Raw genomic sequence first — 17374 nt, 5'->3', positions numbered from 1 at the left:
GGGGGGAGTCTTCCTCAAAGACATGGTTATTAGATCTTTTGACCATGCTGAACAAAATGACTATCTCAGAATTTTGATCGGACAATTTAGTATATAAAAAGGGGGGTTTGAGGGGGGCCAGCTACCCTCCAATATATTTGGTTACCTAAAAGGGCACTAGAAAATTTTATTTCCAATCAAGTGAGCCCTCTCCTGACCTTCTAGGATCACTGGTTCGATACGATCAACCGTGGGAAAAAAAAACAACACATAAAACAAAAAACACACGCATCCGTGATTTGGCTTCTGGAAAAAAATTAAAAATTACACATCTTTAAATATAGGAGCTTGAAACCTCTGCGGTAGAATTCCCTGATATTCTGAATTTCATAGTGGGATTTTCATTAACATCACTTAATTTCTAAGGGGTGTTTCCCCGCTTTTTCAAAATTAGGAAAGTTCCCATGGGTACTTTCCCATGGAAAGTTCCCTTCCTCTCCAGAAACTCCTCCATGGAAAGTTCTTCCCGCGTAAGCACCCCCACCATAAAATCCGACACCCAAAAATATCTTTATACTTCCCAATAGCCAATACTATATGTAGGCAACGGGCAAAGTTCATAACTTGCAGTCCTTCCCCCGGGGGCTGTGTGTGTGGGGGGGGGGGGAGTCTTCCTCAAAGACATGGTTATTAGATATTTTGACCATGCTGAACAAAATGACTATCTCAGAATTTTGATCGGACAATTTAGTATATAAAAAGGGGGGTTTGAGGGGGGCCAGCTACCCTCCAATATATTTGGTTACCTAAAAGGGCACTAGAAAATTTTATTTCCAATCAAGTGAGCCCTCTCCTGACCTTCTAGGATCACTGGTTCGATACGATCAACCGTGGGAAAAAAAAACAACACATAAAACAAAAAACACACGCATCCGTGATTTTGCTTCTGGAAAAAAATTCAAAATTACACATCTTTAAATATAGGAGCTTGAAACCTCTGCGGTAGAATTCCCTGATATTCTGAATTTCATAGTGGGATTTTCATTAAGATGACTTAATTTCTAAGGGGTGTTTCCCCGCTTTTTCAAAATTAGGCAAATTTTCTCAGGCTCGTAACTTTTGGTGGGTAACATTAAAGTTCTTGAATTTTATATATTTTGAATAAGCCTCAAAATTCTATTCTTTTGATGTATGTATTATTATCAAGACACTGTTTCCTACAGTTTTGGTTACTATTGAGCCGCATCGTTCCTTACTTACAGTTCGTTACCACGAACTGTTTGATAACTTTCTACCTTTTTTCCTTACCTTTATCCTTATTATTTTGTCTGAGAAAAAAAGAAAATTGTAGCGACAAAAAGAAAAAAATGCACGGAAGTGCTACAATTTGGTCATGTAAGAGAAAAAGTAGCACGCCCTGTAGCACGTAGCACGTGCTACAGGACATTCAATGTAGCACGTCCTACAGTGCTACATATGATGAAATTGTGCTACATTTAGCACTTTCGGGCTACAGGTAGCAACCTTGAAAATAGTGCAGAATCTAGTGAATTCTATTTACACCTACAGGAATAAAGAAACAGGATATTAGGTAAAAATGCGGTATTTTTGCTAGGGTATTTTGATTCCCAAACCAGTAGTAATTAATTTCGGGTGATAATTTGATTAATCCATAATTTTACTATGGATATTTTAGATCAGGTTCATGTCCAGGTTAACTCTTAGTTTTACCAGGTTTCAACAACAAAAATTGTAACTAAAGAGTATTTGGAGTTTTTTTTTTAACTTTGAGTAGCATAAAATAAAGCAATAAAAAGAAACTTCGATTACATAAAAGAATATCATGAAAACCCAGATTTGACATTGCTCAGGACAAATAAAACTAAACTGCTGGGTAATTTTGTCCATTAAAAAACAAACAACAAGTCAGTGTTTTCTGTAAGGGTCGACTTCATTTCCCAGTGATGAACTGACCAGCCGTGGGAAACACTCTCAGAAGAGATGCTAGTGGCGGGCACAGACATTAATTCTATAGCAACCTCATGTTTATAGACTTTTGGTTACTACTGGACCAGGTCACTCCTGACAAAAAAAAGTTTCTTCTTTTATAATCAGATTTTATTTTTGCAGGGGGGGGGAATTTTTATTGGTTGGGGGAAAAGCTGGACACTATATATAGGTCTCGAGCTTGCTTCACTGGTCCCCTAGTATTAAAACTTAAAGCGAGCAGAAATGGAGTCCTATAATGATTCAAACTCACACACGCAGTTACATTTCAAACATAGAAAAAAAAATTAGGAATCCCATTTTTTTTTTTTACATTTTTTTCCTCCTGACAGATTATAGAGATTTTAGTAGTAGCTGGCATCAACCTAAAATGGAACATGGCTAAAACATCAGTAAAAAATAAGCTAAAAACGTCTAATACCAAAAAAAGCTTAAAAAGCTGTAGCTTACCTTTGAAAGTTTATTCGTCTTCGAAAGTCAAGGATCAAAAATGCTTTAATTTTTAACACAATTTCGAATAATTAAGCAATATTTCTTTATTTTGACGGTTGAAGGGCTCAGCTATTGATAAAATATTGTAATTACACACCAAAAAATTTAATTTTCAAATAGCTGCGATTAATACTTAGAAAGTGTTTTCATGTATGAATACAACGCAAGATAGGTCAGTGAAAAAAAAATGAAAACTAATCACTCGCTAATTATATATCTAATTACTCACTTACTAACTAATTACGGAAACTAATAATTTGCTAAATAGACTTAATAAATTAGACTTAATAAAAATGAAACCAATAACGAACTTACTATGTACCAAAAATAAAACAGAGATTCATCTCAAATTCAAAACGAACAAAATTACTAGATTTATGAACCAGGAAGTCGTCCCCCTTGCACCCAAATTATAGCGCGGGTGTCATTCGTGCTCTACTGAAAGCAAAATATGTTTTAAGCGATTTCAAAGCGAAAGCAAAATAAAAAAGGATGTTTTGTCAAATAAATATTCAAGGTCGTACCCAGAGTGAAGGGTTTACCGGACTTCAGTTCACCCCCCCCCCACTCATCGCCCAAAGGTTAAATTCTACTAGTAAAAAAAGCTACAAAAATGCAAATAAACAAATAAACAATATATACAAATATAACAAATATAACAAATATATAACAATAAACAATAAACAAATATACTTTTTCTAAAGTTTCTTTTTTATGTTTTGCAACCCCCTTCGAATAAAGCATCCAAAACAAGGTATACCAGAGTGAAGGATGTTTTGAGTTTGAATTGAATATCAGTTTTATTTTTGGTATGTTACAAATTCATTACTGGTTTCGTTTTTTATTGAGCCTAATGTCTGTTTCTTTTAACTTTAATATCTGTCTTTTAGTAACTGTTTTTTTAAACTATAATTGGGGTACAAGGGGGGTGACCTCCCAGGTCATATATCTAGTCGTTTCTATTCGCTTCGAGTTTGACTTAAATATCGGTAATATTTTTGTTATATTATAAGTTCATCATTGGTTTAATTTTTTATTAAGTTTAATATCTGTTTATTTTAACTCTTTATTCTTCATTATAGTTTCTGTCCATTTATTTGCTCTGCTCAAGACATAGCTTTGCTCTTTACTTTTGTTATAAAAAAAAATTTTTTTTTTTCATTTAATTTCGTATAAATAACAGTTTAATAGGGAATATCTTATATTTGATAGTGAAACACACCGGAAAAAAATATGTGGATATTTCGGTCATATTAATAGTGGCTGTCTTCAGCAGATAGAATCGATAAATTAGATAAAGAAAATAAACTTGATTTTATTTGCTAAAGACGGCCACTGTGTATGTAACCGAAATATCCAGAGATTTTTTTTGTGTTTCTCTGTCAAATAAAAGGATTTTCCCTATTGAACTGTTATTTGTGCATCGTGGAAAGGCACTGTGGTCTTCAAAAATACCTACGTTGCATTAACTATATTATCGTAAATTATTTGTTACGTTCAAAATATTCGAAAAATATGTTCAACCGCAGCTCCAAATTAAAATTTTTTTAGAAATATTTTGTAAAAGTGTGACTTTTAACTGATATTTTAAAAGGATTTTTTGAAGGGGAGGAAAATAAACTAAAAGAAATTGTTGGAAAATCGTTGAAGAAAATTGTTGAATATATAACTTAGAACCAAATTTTACCCTTTAAAGATACCCGTACAGTTTGATAGCATTGACTTTGGAAACAGTTATGTCTTTTCCATGCATTATAAAGTTCTTGTCTGGCTTCATCATGTAGAAGCCATGATAATAAAAAAATTTGAGAGGATACATTTAATCATAAATGGAAAGTTTTCAAAAAAAATTAACAAAGTTTTTTTTTTCTTTGATTGGCTTTGAACTCATGAGGCAGATAATTGTGGCCAATGTAACATGTTATTTCTGATTTTCAGGAGCATATGCCCCTCTTCTGACCTTTACATAAAAGTGCTTAGGTCCCCTTTTATCTGATGGGTCAAGCATCTTAGGCATAGAAGACAAAGGGGATGGATTTTCAGAGGCGTGTACTTCTCAAGAGCCCCATATACCTTCTGCGTAAAATCACACGAATCTTTTTTTTATATTTGGTGGATGAAGAGCTATGGTTAAGGATATTAGCCCCCCCTCTACTCTTAGAATTTTTTGGGACCATATTTTCTAAATCAATAACAGTAAGGCTGCACCAAGGGGTTTTCAGGGAGGAGTCCTTCTATTTGACGGGACAAATCACACAATAATATACACATTTTAGTTGTTTAATGTCCTAGAAATTATCTAAACCTTTCTTCTCCCAAACATAAAATTTGGCTAGTGACCCAGCATAGCCAAATCGTATTTTTTAAACCGGAAATATCTTAAGGGGCGTTTTTTTTTGTATTTTTTAAATAATCACGATTACCAATTTAATTATTCGATGCAGCATATGGATCATATGCATCCGATACAGCATATGTAGCCTGCAAAAGAATACTTGTGTGCTCTCCTAAAATGTAAGCTTTCTTAAATCAGTACTGTAATTAAATCTACTTAACAGGAAATCATTTGTATCCCCATTCTTACCTTCTACCTTCTAGTTGTTATTATAAGACATTTTCTGCTCCGAAGCGTGTCTGCTACTGTAAACCATATGTTAACCTTTCGACAAGAAGTCGCCCATGATTTTAATTAGGGAGCTTTAAGTGGGGTCTTCAGGAAATCTAAGGATGAGGGATTTTCAGAACAAATGACACGCGTGGCAGACTTTCTTGAATGTGTTCAGACTAAGATTACAGCTTTGACATCATAAAAGTTCCATGCGGAGCATCTAGCTACATCACATAAGTTTACTAAAAAAAAGTATCGTATTTCCTACAGAGAGCCAAATACAAATACAAGGGAGGGTCAGTAAGGGAAATCGACATTCTATAATAGTCACTTAAAGGAGTCTAGTTTACTTTCATTTAAAAGGTATATTAATAGTAGACACATCATTTCTGTATATCATAAAGTTCTGTATATAGTCTGAATATAATTCACTTTTTAACGAATTATGGTTGCAGCAGTACCTGCAACCTAAATGACCAGAACATCATAGAGAGAGGTTTGAACGAATGACCAAAACATCATAGAGAGATGTTTAATTGCTCATTCGAATGGAAATTAAATTTGTTCCCTTTTTAAGTGACCAAAAAGATTGGAGGGCAGCTAGCCCCCCTCTCCAAAAGTCTCCTCCCCCCAAAGTCGTCCTATCAAAATTATTGGGACAGCCATTCTAGTCAACATAGTTCAAAGGTCCACTAAATATAGTTTTGATGATGATATGGCCCTCCGTAATCGCTGGGGAAGGGCTGTACGTGGTATCGGATGTATCTGTATCGGGTGTATTGGTATCGCGCGTATCGTTATCAATGTATTGGTATAGCGTGTGTCGTATCGGGAATATCGGTATCGGGTGTTTTTTTTTCAATCAGGGTTTTGTCCCTTCTATAATAGTTGCAGCTGTTGCTGCAATCTAGTAAAGAGTAAACCACAGCCCATAGTAACCAAAAGTTGGAAAGCGCACTTAGAAAAAAAAACTGCCTAATCAGAAAAAATTGCCATCTGACATTGATTAGAAATTGGAAGTTCTATTGCCCTTTTTAAGACTGAAAAGGGATGGAAGAGCGATTACCCCACCTGCCCTCCACGTCCTCCTTTCCCTATGCGTCCGATAAAATAAAGAGATAGTCATTTTGCTCAAATTACTCCAAAGATCAGATAACAAAACTCAGGGTTCAAGAAAACCCCCTAGATCGCGGGAGCAAGTGTTGTAAGCTATACCCTGGGGGCATTTAAGGTCTTTAAGGAAGGGTGGTCGCATAAACTTTGAAGGAGGCTTTTTCGACTGGATATCAGAAGTTCTGGTTCCCTTTTAGGATTGGAGGCAGGTGCCTTATATGCCCCGGGGGCATATAAGGTTTTTAAGAAGGAATGGGTTGGTCGTATAAGCTTTTAAGGAGGTCCATAGGATTAGAACTTGAAGGTTCCTTTTCCCTTTTTAAGATTCAAAAGTAATAAGAGGATAAATAGCCCCCCCCCCAACGCCCCCTTTTACCCAAATACTGCCGATAAAAATTTGGAGATATGTATTTTGTTCAAAATAGTACTAAGATCCTATAACAATGCCCACAGGGTCGATGCAACCCCTAAATCCTGCGGGAAAGTTTCGTAAGTTATGCCCCGTGAGTATATAAGGTGTTTACAGAAGGGTTGGTCGTATAAAACTTGGAGGGGGCTCATTCCATTGGAACTCAGAAGTTCTAGTGCCATTTTCAAGTCAAAAGTGATCGGAGGACAAGTATCCCCACCACGCCCTCTTTTCTCCAAATACACCCGATAAAAATTTTGAGATAGATGTTTTGTTGAAAATACTCCAAAGATCAAATAACAAATATCTGGGATCGACAAAACCCCCCAGAGGCCTGGAGCAAGGTTTATAAGTTACGCCCTTGGTGCATTTAAGGTTTTTATGCAAAGAGTAGTCGCATAGACTTCAGAGGGGACTAGTTCGATTGAAAATGAGAAGTTCTGGTGCCCTTGTTAAAATTCAAAAGTGATCACAGGGCAATTACCCCTCTCTCACGCCCTTTTCCCCCAAATAAACCCCATCGAAATTTTGAGACAGCCATTTTGTTCAAAACTCTCTAAAGATCCGAAAAAAGGAACTCCGGAGTTGACATAACCCCAAGAGTCCGAGGGAAAAAACAAAAAAAAAACAAATGACCGTGGATTGACAGTTTAATTGACATACACTAGTAGTGAGGGGTTCCAGACTCCATGACACAGGTAGCAGATTCTTTAGGATTTCCATGACACAGGTACCAGTATTTCCATGACACGACTGGTAAGATTTATATGAGAGCCCCTGTTTCCATGACACAGCTGACAAGATTCCATGACAAGCCCAGGATTCCCGTGACAGACCCTACTTTTAAAGGGATCTCTGTTTCAAGCGCATGCCCTGCTTCCGTGACAGCCTGGCTTCCATGACATCAATGTTTACCTAATTAATATGGATGATGCAATCGTGCGTAACATATTATATCATAGGGAATTTTAACCAACGTAATTGGAGTTGAAGGTAACGTCATTACGCACATGTTGCGTAATTACGGCACACACATGGGTATTATGTAATGACGGCGCACATGTGGGTGATAAGTAATGACAGCGCGCATCTTACGTAACGGTAGCGCACACATAACTGTCACATAATACTTTTTTGAGATTTTATTTTTCGTCGAGAAAAATGTTAAAGGCGTTTTTTTCTTTCAAAGCGTTTCTTTTTCTTTCTTTCAAGGCTTTTTTTCTCTCTTTCAAAATATTTTTTTCTTTAGTTTTTTGTCCTCGTTAGGACTCGAAAGATAGATGTCTATTCAATAGAACAACACGCAAGAAGCCAGGTCCAACAGCGTATTTCCAATATTTTGTTTTGGCTAATATATTCTAGAAATAGCCTATTGCACGCAAGGAGAGTTCCCATTTTTCACGCATGTTAGAATGACGATTATGTACTTCCTAAACCTGTGATGATTGACGTGGAGAGGGGAAAAACTATTTTTAGAAATTGCAGTATTAGCAGCACCTTTTAGAAACGAACGCTCCCTGTACGGTATTGGTGCCTCTGAAACAGGAGCACAATATGCGTACAGATTTTAGGTAATTCTAAACCATTTGACTATCTCAGAATTTTCACACAATAGCTTTTTGGCCTTCTTTCGAACAGAATTCTTGTTTTGTACCATATAAAGGCTGAAACGCTACTTTGAAGTGGCAGAGTGTTTTTTGGCTAAAATAAATGTTTATGTAAACCCTTTATGTTTTAGGATTAGTAGCATCTTTTAGAAACGAACGCGCCCCATACGAGATTGCTGCCTCTGAAACTGGAAGTTTGACATTCGTATTGATCTTTTACAATTCTAAACCAATTGACTATCTCAGAATTTTCATACAATAGCTTTTCGGCCTTGTTTTGACTAGAATAATTGTTTCATACCATAAACTTGCTGAAAAAGCTGCTTTGCACCGGCACAGTATTTTTTGGCCCAAAATGAATGTCTTTATCCTCGTGAAACTAATTTTCTTCATGGAAGTTGAAGTGTACTGATTTTTGTTCGAGAAACTTGTTACATGTTGATTTTATCTACGTGAAACTTCTACATTAATTTTTCTCCTCTTGAAACTGATTTATTTATAGAACTTTATGCATGCTGATTTCTGTTCATGAACCTTTTTTAGTTCTGATTTTGTTCATAAAACTAGTTACGTGTTTTTTTTCTCTTAGCAAACTTGTGCACTTTTCTCTTAGCGAAACTGATTTTGTTCATGGAACTCACTGCATGCTTATTATTGTTCGTGAACGTTGTTGCCTGTTGATTTTTCTCATCGTTAAACTTGTACATTGATTTCTTTTTTCTCCTCACGAAACTGACTTTTATGGAACATGTTGCGTGATGAGTTATGCTCGTGGAACTTATTGGTGCTGATCTTTGTTCGTGAAACTCGTTACGTGTTGATTTTTTGCTTCGTGAAACTTGTACATTAATTTTTCTCCCCATGAAACTGGTTTTATTTATAGAGCTTGATGCCTGGTGATTTATGTTCATGGAACTTCTTGAGTACTGATTTTGCTAGTGAAACCAGTTACATGTTTTTTTGCTCCTAGCATACTTGTGCACTTTTCTCCCAGCGAAACTGATTATGTTCTTGGAGCACATTGAATGTTTATTAATGTTCGTGAACATTGTTGGATTATGATTTTTTTCATCGTAAAACTTGTACATGGATTTTTTGTCTCCTCGCGAAACAGATTTCGTTTATGGAACTTGTTGTCTAATGATTTTACTTCGTAATTCATGATTATTATCATGAATCTGATTTTGTCCGAGGAAATTACTGAGTGCCGATTTTAGTTCTTGGAACTTGTTACACGTTGATTCACTCTCCGTGAAACTTGTACATTGATTTTTCTTCTCGCGAAATATGTTACACTTTGATTTCTCTCTTCATGAAAAACTACTGTGATTTTTCTCATTGTGAAACTCGTTTTGCTCGTGAAACTCTTTACATGCTGATTTATGCTCGTGGAACTTGGTGCATGTTCATTTTTCTCCTCATGAAACTCCTATTGATTTTTTCTCCTCACGATGGAACTTTTTTCTTTTCTTTGGAAAAAAATCGGAATCGAAGTGTGACTTTTCTTCTCTTCCTTGAGAAACTTCAGAATTAAAGTGGAATTTTCATCTTCTATGGAAAAATTCAGGATTGAAGCATAACGTTTTCTCTTCTCGGAAAAAATAAAAATCCAGAATCGAAGTATATTTTTGCCTTCTCTGGAAGATCTAGAACGGAACATGAAGACTTTTTCTCTTCATTAAGAAAATTCAGAACCGAAGTGTAACTCTTTCTCATCTTTGAGAACATTCGGAACTTAAGCGGAACTTTTTTTCTTTGGGGGAACCCAGAACTGAAGTGTGACTCTCATTATCTTCTACGAAAAAAAAAAATCAGAAATCGAAGTTTAACTTTTTCTATTTTCTGGAAAAAATCCAGAACTGAAGTGGGACTTGTTTCTCTTCGTAAATAAAATTCATAATTGATCTGGAACATTTTTCTATTCTGTGGAAAAATTCGGAATCGAAGTGCAACTATCTTTCTCTTCCTTGAGACAATTCAGAATTAAAGTGGAACATTTTCTCTTCTTGAAACGAAGTTTAATTGAAGAATCGAAGTATAATTTTTTACTTCTCTGGCAAAATCTAGAACTGAAGGATTACTTCCTTTCTATTCTATGAAAAATCCAGAACAGAACTTGAACTATATGCCCTCGTGGCATAACTTAAAACCCTTGCCCCGAGGGTTGTGGGGTAGTTTCCTCCTCAAACACATATTTTCTATCGGGAAATCAACTACGCTGAACAAAATCGCTATCTCAAAATTTTGATTGGATGTGTTTGAGGGAATGATGGGCGTGGGAGGGGGAGGGGCTAGTTGCCCTCCAATCACTTTCGACTATTAAAAAGGGCACTAGAACTCTCAATTTACAATCGAATGAGCCCATATGAAGTTTCTACGACGACCCCTTCCATATGAAGTGCCCTTCTCTAAAGGAAAAAAATAATACATAGTACATTGTGCCAATATTGTTCTTATATGCCCCCAGGATATAACCTAAAACCCTTGCCCCGAGGGTTGTGTCCTCCTCAAAAACATATTTTCTATCTGAAAATTAACTACGATGAACAAAATGGCTATCTCAAAATTTTGATGGGATGTGTTTGGAGAAATGATGGGCGTGGGGGGGACTTGTTGCCCTCCAATAACTTTCGAATATTAAAAAGGGCACTAACCCTTTGAATTTCCAATCGAATGAGCCTTTTTTGAAGTTTCTACGACAACGCCTTATATAAAAACCTTTTATGCCCCCAGGGCATAGCTTCAAACCCTTGCCCTAAGGATTGTGGGGGAGTGTCCTTATCAAAAACATATTTTCTATCTGGAAATCAACTAGGCTGAACAAAATGGCTATTTCATAATTTTGATTGGATGTGTTTGGGGGAATGATTGGCGGGGAGGGGGCTTGTTGCCCACAATCACTTCCGACTATTAATAAGGGTACTAGCCCTTCGAAGTTCCAATCGAATTAGCCTGTTTTGAAGTTTCTACGACAACGCCTTCTACAAAAACCTTATATGCCCCCACGGGCATAACTTGCTCATTTTGGTTTAATGGAGTCCTTTAATATTCTTTCAAAAACTTATTTTGTCGAAAAAGTTTTTTTAATTAATTTTTGTTCGTTTTCTATTGACATAGTCTTTTCAGGGAGAAAGAAAATAATACTTCAAATCTTTTCTTTTTTTATGACTATAGTTTGGCCTGCTATTTGTATGCTGGAAAAAATTATTCAGCAGTTTTTAACAACGTACACCCCTCTAAAAACCTGGACACAAATAGTAGTGTTTAATTTAGTTTCATACCTCCTCTAGTTGACCTGAAATAGAAAACTTACCATTCGCAAAAAAAATCTGTTTACTTTCTTTGATTGCTTGGATACACTTAGGCCTAAGCTATTTTGATTTGGTTCAATTTTAAGAGCAGAAGTAGCCCCGAAAGTTTGAACATAATACCCTCAGTCGTTCTTGGGATACTGCTGAGTTGCCTTATTGGGAATTAGCATTAATAGAGTGCATTTTGATTTGATCTCAAGGCTAAATTTAGATTTTAAACATAATGGGCAAATGGGAGGGTGGGCGTTGGAGGGGGATTAGTTGCCCTTCAATTACTTTCGACTATTAAAAAGAGCATTAGCCCTTTCTATTTTCAATTGAATGAGCCCTTTTCAAAGTTCCTACGACAACTCCTTCGATACGAAGTGCCCTGGTCTAAAAAAAAAAATGTACCCACATCGATCTTTACTATAAAAAATGTGTTTGGGGGAATGATGGGCGTGGGGGGGGGATAGTTGCCCTCCAATCACTTTCGACTTAAAAATGGTACTAGCCACTACAATTTCAAATCAATTGAGCCCTTTTCGAAGTTTCTACGATAACGCATTCTATAAAAACCTTGTATGCCCCCAGGGCATAACTTATAACCCTTGCCCTGAGGGTTGTGGGGGAGTTTCCTCCTCAAAAACATATTTTCTATCGAGAAATCAACTACGCTGAACAAAATGGCTATCTCAAAATTTTGATTAAATGTGTTTTGGGGAATGATGGGCGTGGGGGGCTAGTTGCCTCCAATCCCTTTCGACTATTAAAAAGGGTACTAGCCCTTCGAATTTCCAATTGAATGAGCCGGTTTTGAAGTTTCTACGACAACTCCTTCTAGAAAACCTTATATGCCCACACGGCATAACTCAAAACCCTTGCCCAGAGGGTTGTGGGGGAGTGTCCTCCTCAAAAACATATATCTAGAAATCAACTACGCTGAACAAAATGGCTATCTCAAAATTTTGTTTGGATGTGTTTGGGGGAATGATGGGCGTGGGGGGGACTAGTTGCCCTCCAATCACTTTCGACAATTAAAAAGGGCACTAGAATTCTCAATTTCAAATCGAATGAGCCCCTTTTGAAGTCTCTGCGACGACCCCTTCCATATGAAGTGGCCTGCTTTAAAGAAAAAAAAATAGTAAACAATAACAATAACATTGTGCCAACATTGTTCTTATATGCCCTAAGGGCATAGCTTAAAACACTTGCGCCGAGGGTTGTGGGGGATTATTCTCCTCAAGAACATATTTTCTATCTGGAAATCAACTACACTGAACAAAATGACTATCTCAAAATTTTGATTGGATGTTTCGGAGAATGATGGGTGGGGGGGGGAGAGGGGGTTAGTTGCCCTCCAATCAGTTTCGACTATTAAAAAAGGCACTAGCCCTTTGAATTTCAAATCAAATGAGCCTGTTTTAGTTTCTACGACAACGCCTTCTATAAAAACCTTATATGCCCCCAGGGCAAAACTTAAAACCCATACCCCGAGGGTTGTGGCGAAGTTTCCTCCTCAAAAACATATTTTCTATCTGGAAATCAACTACCCTGAACAAAATGGCTATCTCAACATTTTGATGGGATGTGTTTGGGGGAATGATGGGCGTGGGGGGGGGGGGCTTGTTGCCCACAATCACTTTCGACTATTAAAAAGGGTACTAGCCCTTCGAATTTCCAATCGAATGAGCCTGTTTTTGAAGTTTCTACGACAACGCCTTCTCTAAAAACGCCTAATATTCCCCCCGGGCATAACTTAAAACCCTTGCCCTGAGGGTTTAAAAAGGGCTATTAAAAAGGGCACTAGAACTCTCAATTTCCAATCGCATGAGCCCCTTTTGAAGTTTCTATGACGATCACTTCCATATGAAGTGCCCAGCTCTAAAGAAAAAAAAGTAATAAATAGTCCATTGTGTCAACATCGTTCTTATATGCCCTCAGGGCATAATTTAAAACCCTTGCCCCGAGTTTTCTGGGGGAGTATCCTCCTCAATAACATATTTTCTATCAGGAAATCAACTACGCTGAACAAAATGGCTATCTCAAAATTTTGATTGGATGTGTTTGGGGAAATGATGGGCGTGGGAGGCCTAGTTGCCCTCCAATCTTTTTCTACTATTAAAAAAGGCACTAGCCCTTTGAATTTCCAATCGAATGAGCCTTTTTAGACGTTTCTACCACAACACCTTATATAAAAACCTTATATGCCTCAGGGCATATCTTAAAACCTTTGCCCTGAGGGTTGTGGGGGAGTGTCCTTCTCAGAAACATATTTTCTATCTGGAAATCAACTACGATGAACAAAATGGCTATCTCAAGATTTTGATTGGATGTTTTTGGGGAATGATGGGCGTGGGGGGGGGGGGGCTAGTTGCCCTCCAATCACTTTTGACTATCAAAAAGGGTGCTAGCCCTTCGAATTTCCAATCGAATGAGCCTGTTTTGAAGTTTATACGACAACGCCTTCTATAAAAAAATTTATATGCCCCCAGGGCATAACTTAAAACCATTGCCTTGAGGGTTGTGGGGGAGTGTCCTTCTCAAAAACACATTTTCTATCTGAAAATCAACTACGCTGAACAAAATGGCTATCTCAAAATTTTGGTTGGATGTGTTTGGGGGAATGATGGGCGTGGGGGGGGGGGCTAGTTGCCCTGCAATCACTTTTGACTATTAAAATGGGTACTAGCCCTTCGAATCTCCAATTGAATGAGCCTTTTTTGAAGTTTCCGCGACAACGCCTTGCATAAAAACCTTATATGCCCCCAGGGCATAACTTAAAACCCTTGCCCCGAGGGATGTGGGGGAGTGTCCTCCTCAAAAAGATATTTTCTATCTGGAAATCAACTACGCTGAACAAAATGGTTATCTCAAAATTTTGATTGGATGTGTTTGGGGGAATGATGGGCGTGGTGGGGGGGGGGCTAGTTGCCCTCCAATCACTTTCGACTATTAAAAAGGGCACTAGCCACCCCAATTTCCAATCGAATGAGCCTTTTTCGAAGTTTCTACGACAACTCCTTCGATACGAAGTGCCTCTTGAAGAAAGAAGAAGAAAAAAAATACATTGTGGCCACATCGTTCTTTATTTAGGCAGCGCTAGCGGGCTTCCTATGATTGAAAGTTCTAGTTCCTTCTTTAGGAGTCAAAAGTGATGGGAGGGAAACTAGACCCCCCCCCCCGCCCTAACTATTTTTCGCAAGTGTATCCGATCTAAACTTAGAGATATCTATTTTTTTTAAATAGTCCCAAGACCATGTAACAATATACCTTCAGAATTGACACAACGTCCCAGAGCACGAGGTCAAGTGTTGTAATTTATGTCTCAAAAGCATAGAAGTTTTTTAATGGAAGGGATGGTTGAATAAACTGTGTAGGAGGCCCATTTGATTTGAATTGTAAGTTTATGGTTCCCTTTTAAAAGTAAAAGTTTTGAGGGTAACAATCCCACCCCCACGACGTCTTTTTTTCCAAATGTATCCTATCGAAATTTTATAGACAACCATTTTGTTTAAAATAGTCTGAAGATGATGTAATAGTGCCTTCGGAGTTGATAAACCCCCCTGAATCCGGGGGTAAGAGTTGTAAGTTATGCACCGGGGGTATATAAGGTTTTTCAGAAGGGTAATTGTATAAATTTTCACACGCACAAGGGGCTCACACTCACTCAAATTCACTTACACTCATACTCACTCACACTCAAAAGTATTTATGTTTTTTATAGACTGTTTTTTATAGCCTAGATCCTTTATACTTCGTAAACTATAACTTGCATTTGAATGCAAACGTTTTAAAAGTTTTAAATACATAAAAACTTGATTTTATAAGAATTATTACGTAAAAACTCATGAACCTTGGACCCTTGCCCCCCCCCCCGCCATAAAGGACTTTGAAAGATAAATTTTTGGGTGAGAAGAATGGAGATTCTGAGGGGATATGGAAATACATCAAATGCCACTAGTTATAACTAACTTGAACTAATAAATAAGAACCAGATATTGTAATTACCGGGTTTTATAAGGTTCTTACTGTATTCAGATATTTAACTGTAAAAGTCTAAAGCCTACTGCATCATTGGCACTTCACTGAAAACTATATGTGTCTTGAACAGTCTCGGAAAAAACAAATAAAATTGATCTGAATATATGATATGTAATGATATTAATTGCTGAAAGCTCATCAGTTCAGGATTTTATTTCACTCTAATTTTCCTTTTCATTTTTAAAGTTATAATAAGTACAAAAAAATTATTTGTAGTATAATTCCTTTTGAGTAAAGCGCCAATGACGTAGCAGGCTACAGGCTTTTACAGTTAGGGAAGGGTGCAGTTCTTTTTCGGTAAGTTTTTATTTTTAAATTAATATTTCAAGAAAAGGTAACTGAAATGGAACTGTTATTAAAGATGAAAAAAGATCTTGTTTTTGAACTACAGCATAAATCCATGTCAATAATGTAATTTTCTAAAGTGGTACGAGAATCAAAATATTACTACTTGAAATGGTATTCCTGATCAATTCCTTCATCTTTAGATTCTTCAATGCTTTTGATTAGAGTGTTTCATATGGTGCAATTTTGTTATTTTTTTTTCATGACAGCTGGAGGAATTAGAGATCAAACTCATTTTTTATATGCCCCTGAGATTATCTAAATTCTTTTAGATAATCTCATTTTTTCATGAAAATACAAGGACACCAACAAAACGATACTTTCTCCCCTCACAAAATTTAGGCTGCTCCTGTTAAACAAGAAACAGAATTGTTTTCTTTTTAGTAGTTATTGTTTGAAGCAACCCCCCTGTAGTCCATACTACGGATCCTGGTTTGTATAGAGCCTTCACAACTAAAATGAAAACATTAAAGTTTTAAAAACGTGAAATGCAAGCTTCTGGAGCTGAATCAAAATAATTTGTATCCTTTATTGTCGATTTACATTTTTGAAGCAGTTTTGGGCTTAGATCTACAGTGTCCATCTTGAAATTTGTTTTACTATAGATTCAATAGGTCTATTCACCCGAAACATAGCCTTATTGCAAAGTCATCATACTTATAAGCATATCATTGGCAGCGCAATAGCGCTGCCTAAGTAAAGAGTGATGTGGGCACAATATATTATTTATTTATGTTTTGGTTTGTCTAGACCAGGGCAGTTCGTATACAAAATTGTCGTAGAAATTTCCAAAGGGGCTATCGATTGAAAATTAAAAGGGTTAGTGCCCTTATAAATATCCAAAAGTAATTGAAGGGCAACCATACCGACCCCCCCCCCCCATTCATGACCATCATTTCCCCAAACACACCCAAACAAAAGTTTGATATAGTCATTTTGTATAGTGTAGTTGAAAGGTCCGTAAATTATGTCTTTGAGGGTGAAACCTCACAACAGCCCTTACGGCAAAGGTTGTAAGTCATGCCCTTGAGACATATGAGGTTTTATAGAAAGGATGATTGTACAAAATTTGGAAGGGCTCATTGGATTGGTAATCAAAAGTTCTAGTGGCCTTTTTAAGAGTCAGAGTGATTGGAGGGTAGCAACCTCCCCCCATGCCTTTTTAAGACCAGAACATAATTTGTACTTTACTGAAAACAAAATACAGTTTAAGAGTTTTCACATATTTGACTTTAATAAATAGAAATTCTTAAAACTTCAAGGAATAAATATCCGTATATTTATTTTTAACTGGCAATCCAAATTCATTTTTTTTCAGTAAAGTGCAAATTATTTTCAGGTCCTGAGAAGGCAAGGGGGTTGTCATACCTACTTATGTTTATTTTTGCTCTTTTTGAGTTTGACTCGTTTATTTATAGCAATTTATGCTCGCTCTGAGTTTCATCTATTTATTGATGGTGATTTGGGGTAGTTTTACGCT

The sequence above is a fragment of the Artemia sp. Qi Xiang Cuo genome, chromosome 18 (genome assembly GCF_049724085.1).
Source record: "Artemia sp. Qi Xiang Cuo chromosome 18, ASM4972408v1, whole genome shotgun sequence".
NCBI classification, from domain to species: domain Eukaryota; kingdom Metazoa; phylum Arthropoda; class Branchiopoda; order Anostraca; family Artemiidae; genus Artemia; species Artemia sp. Qi Xiang Cuo.
This window is presented reverse-complemented; position numbering follows the sequence as displayed.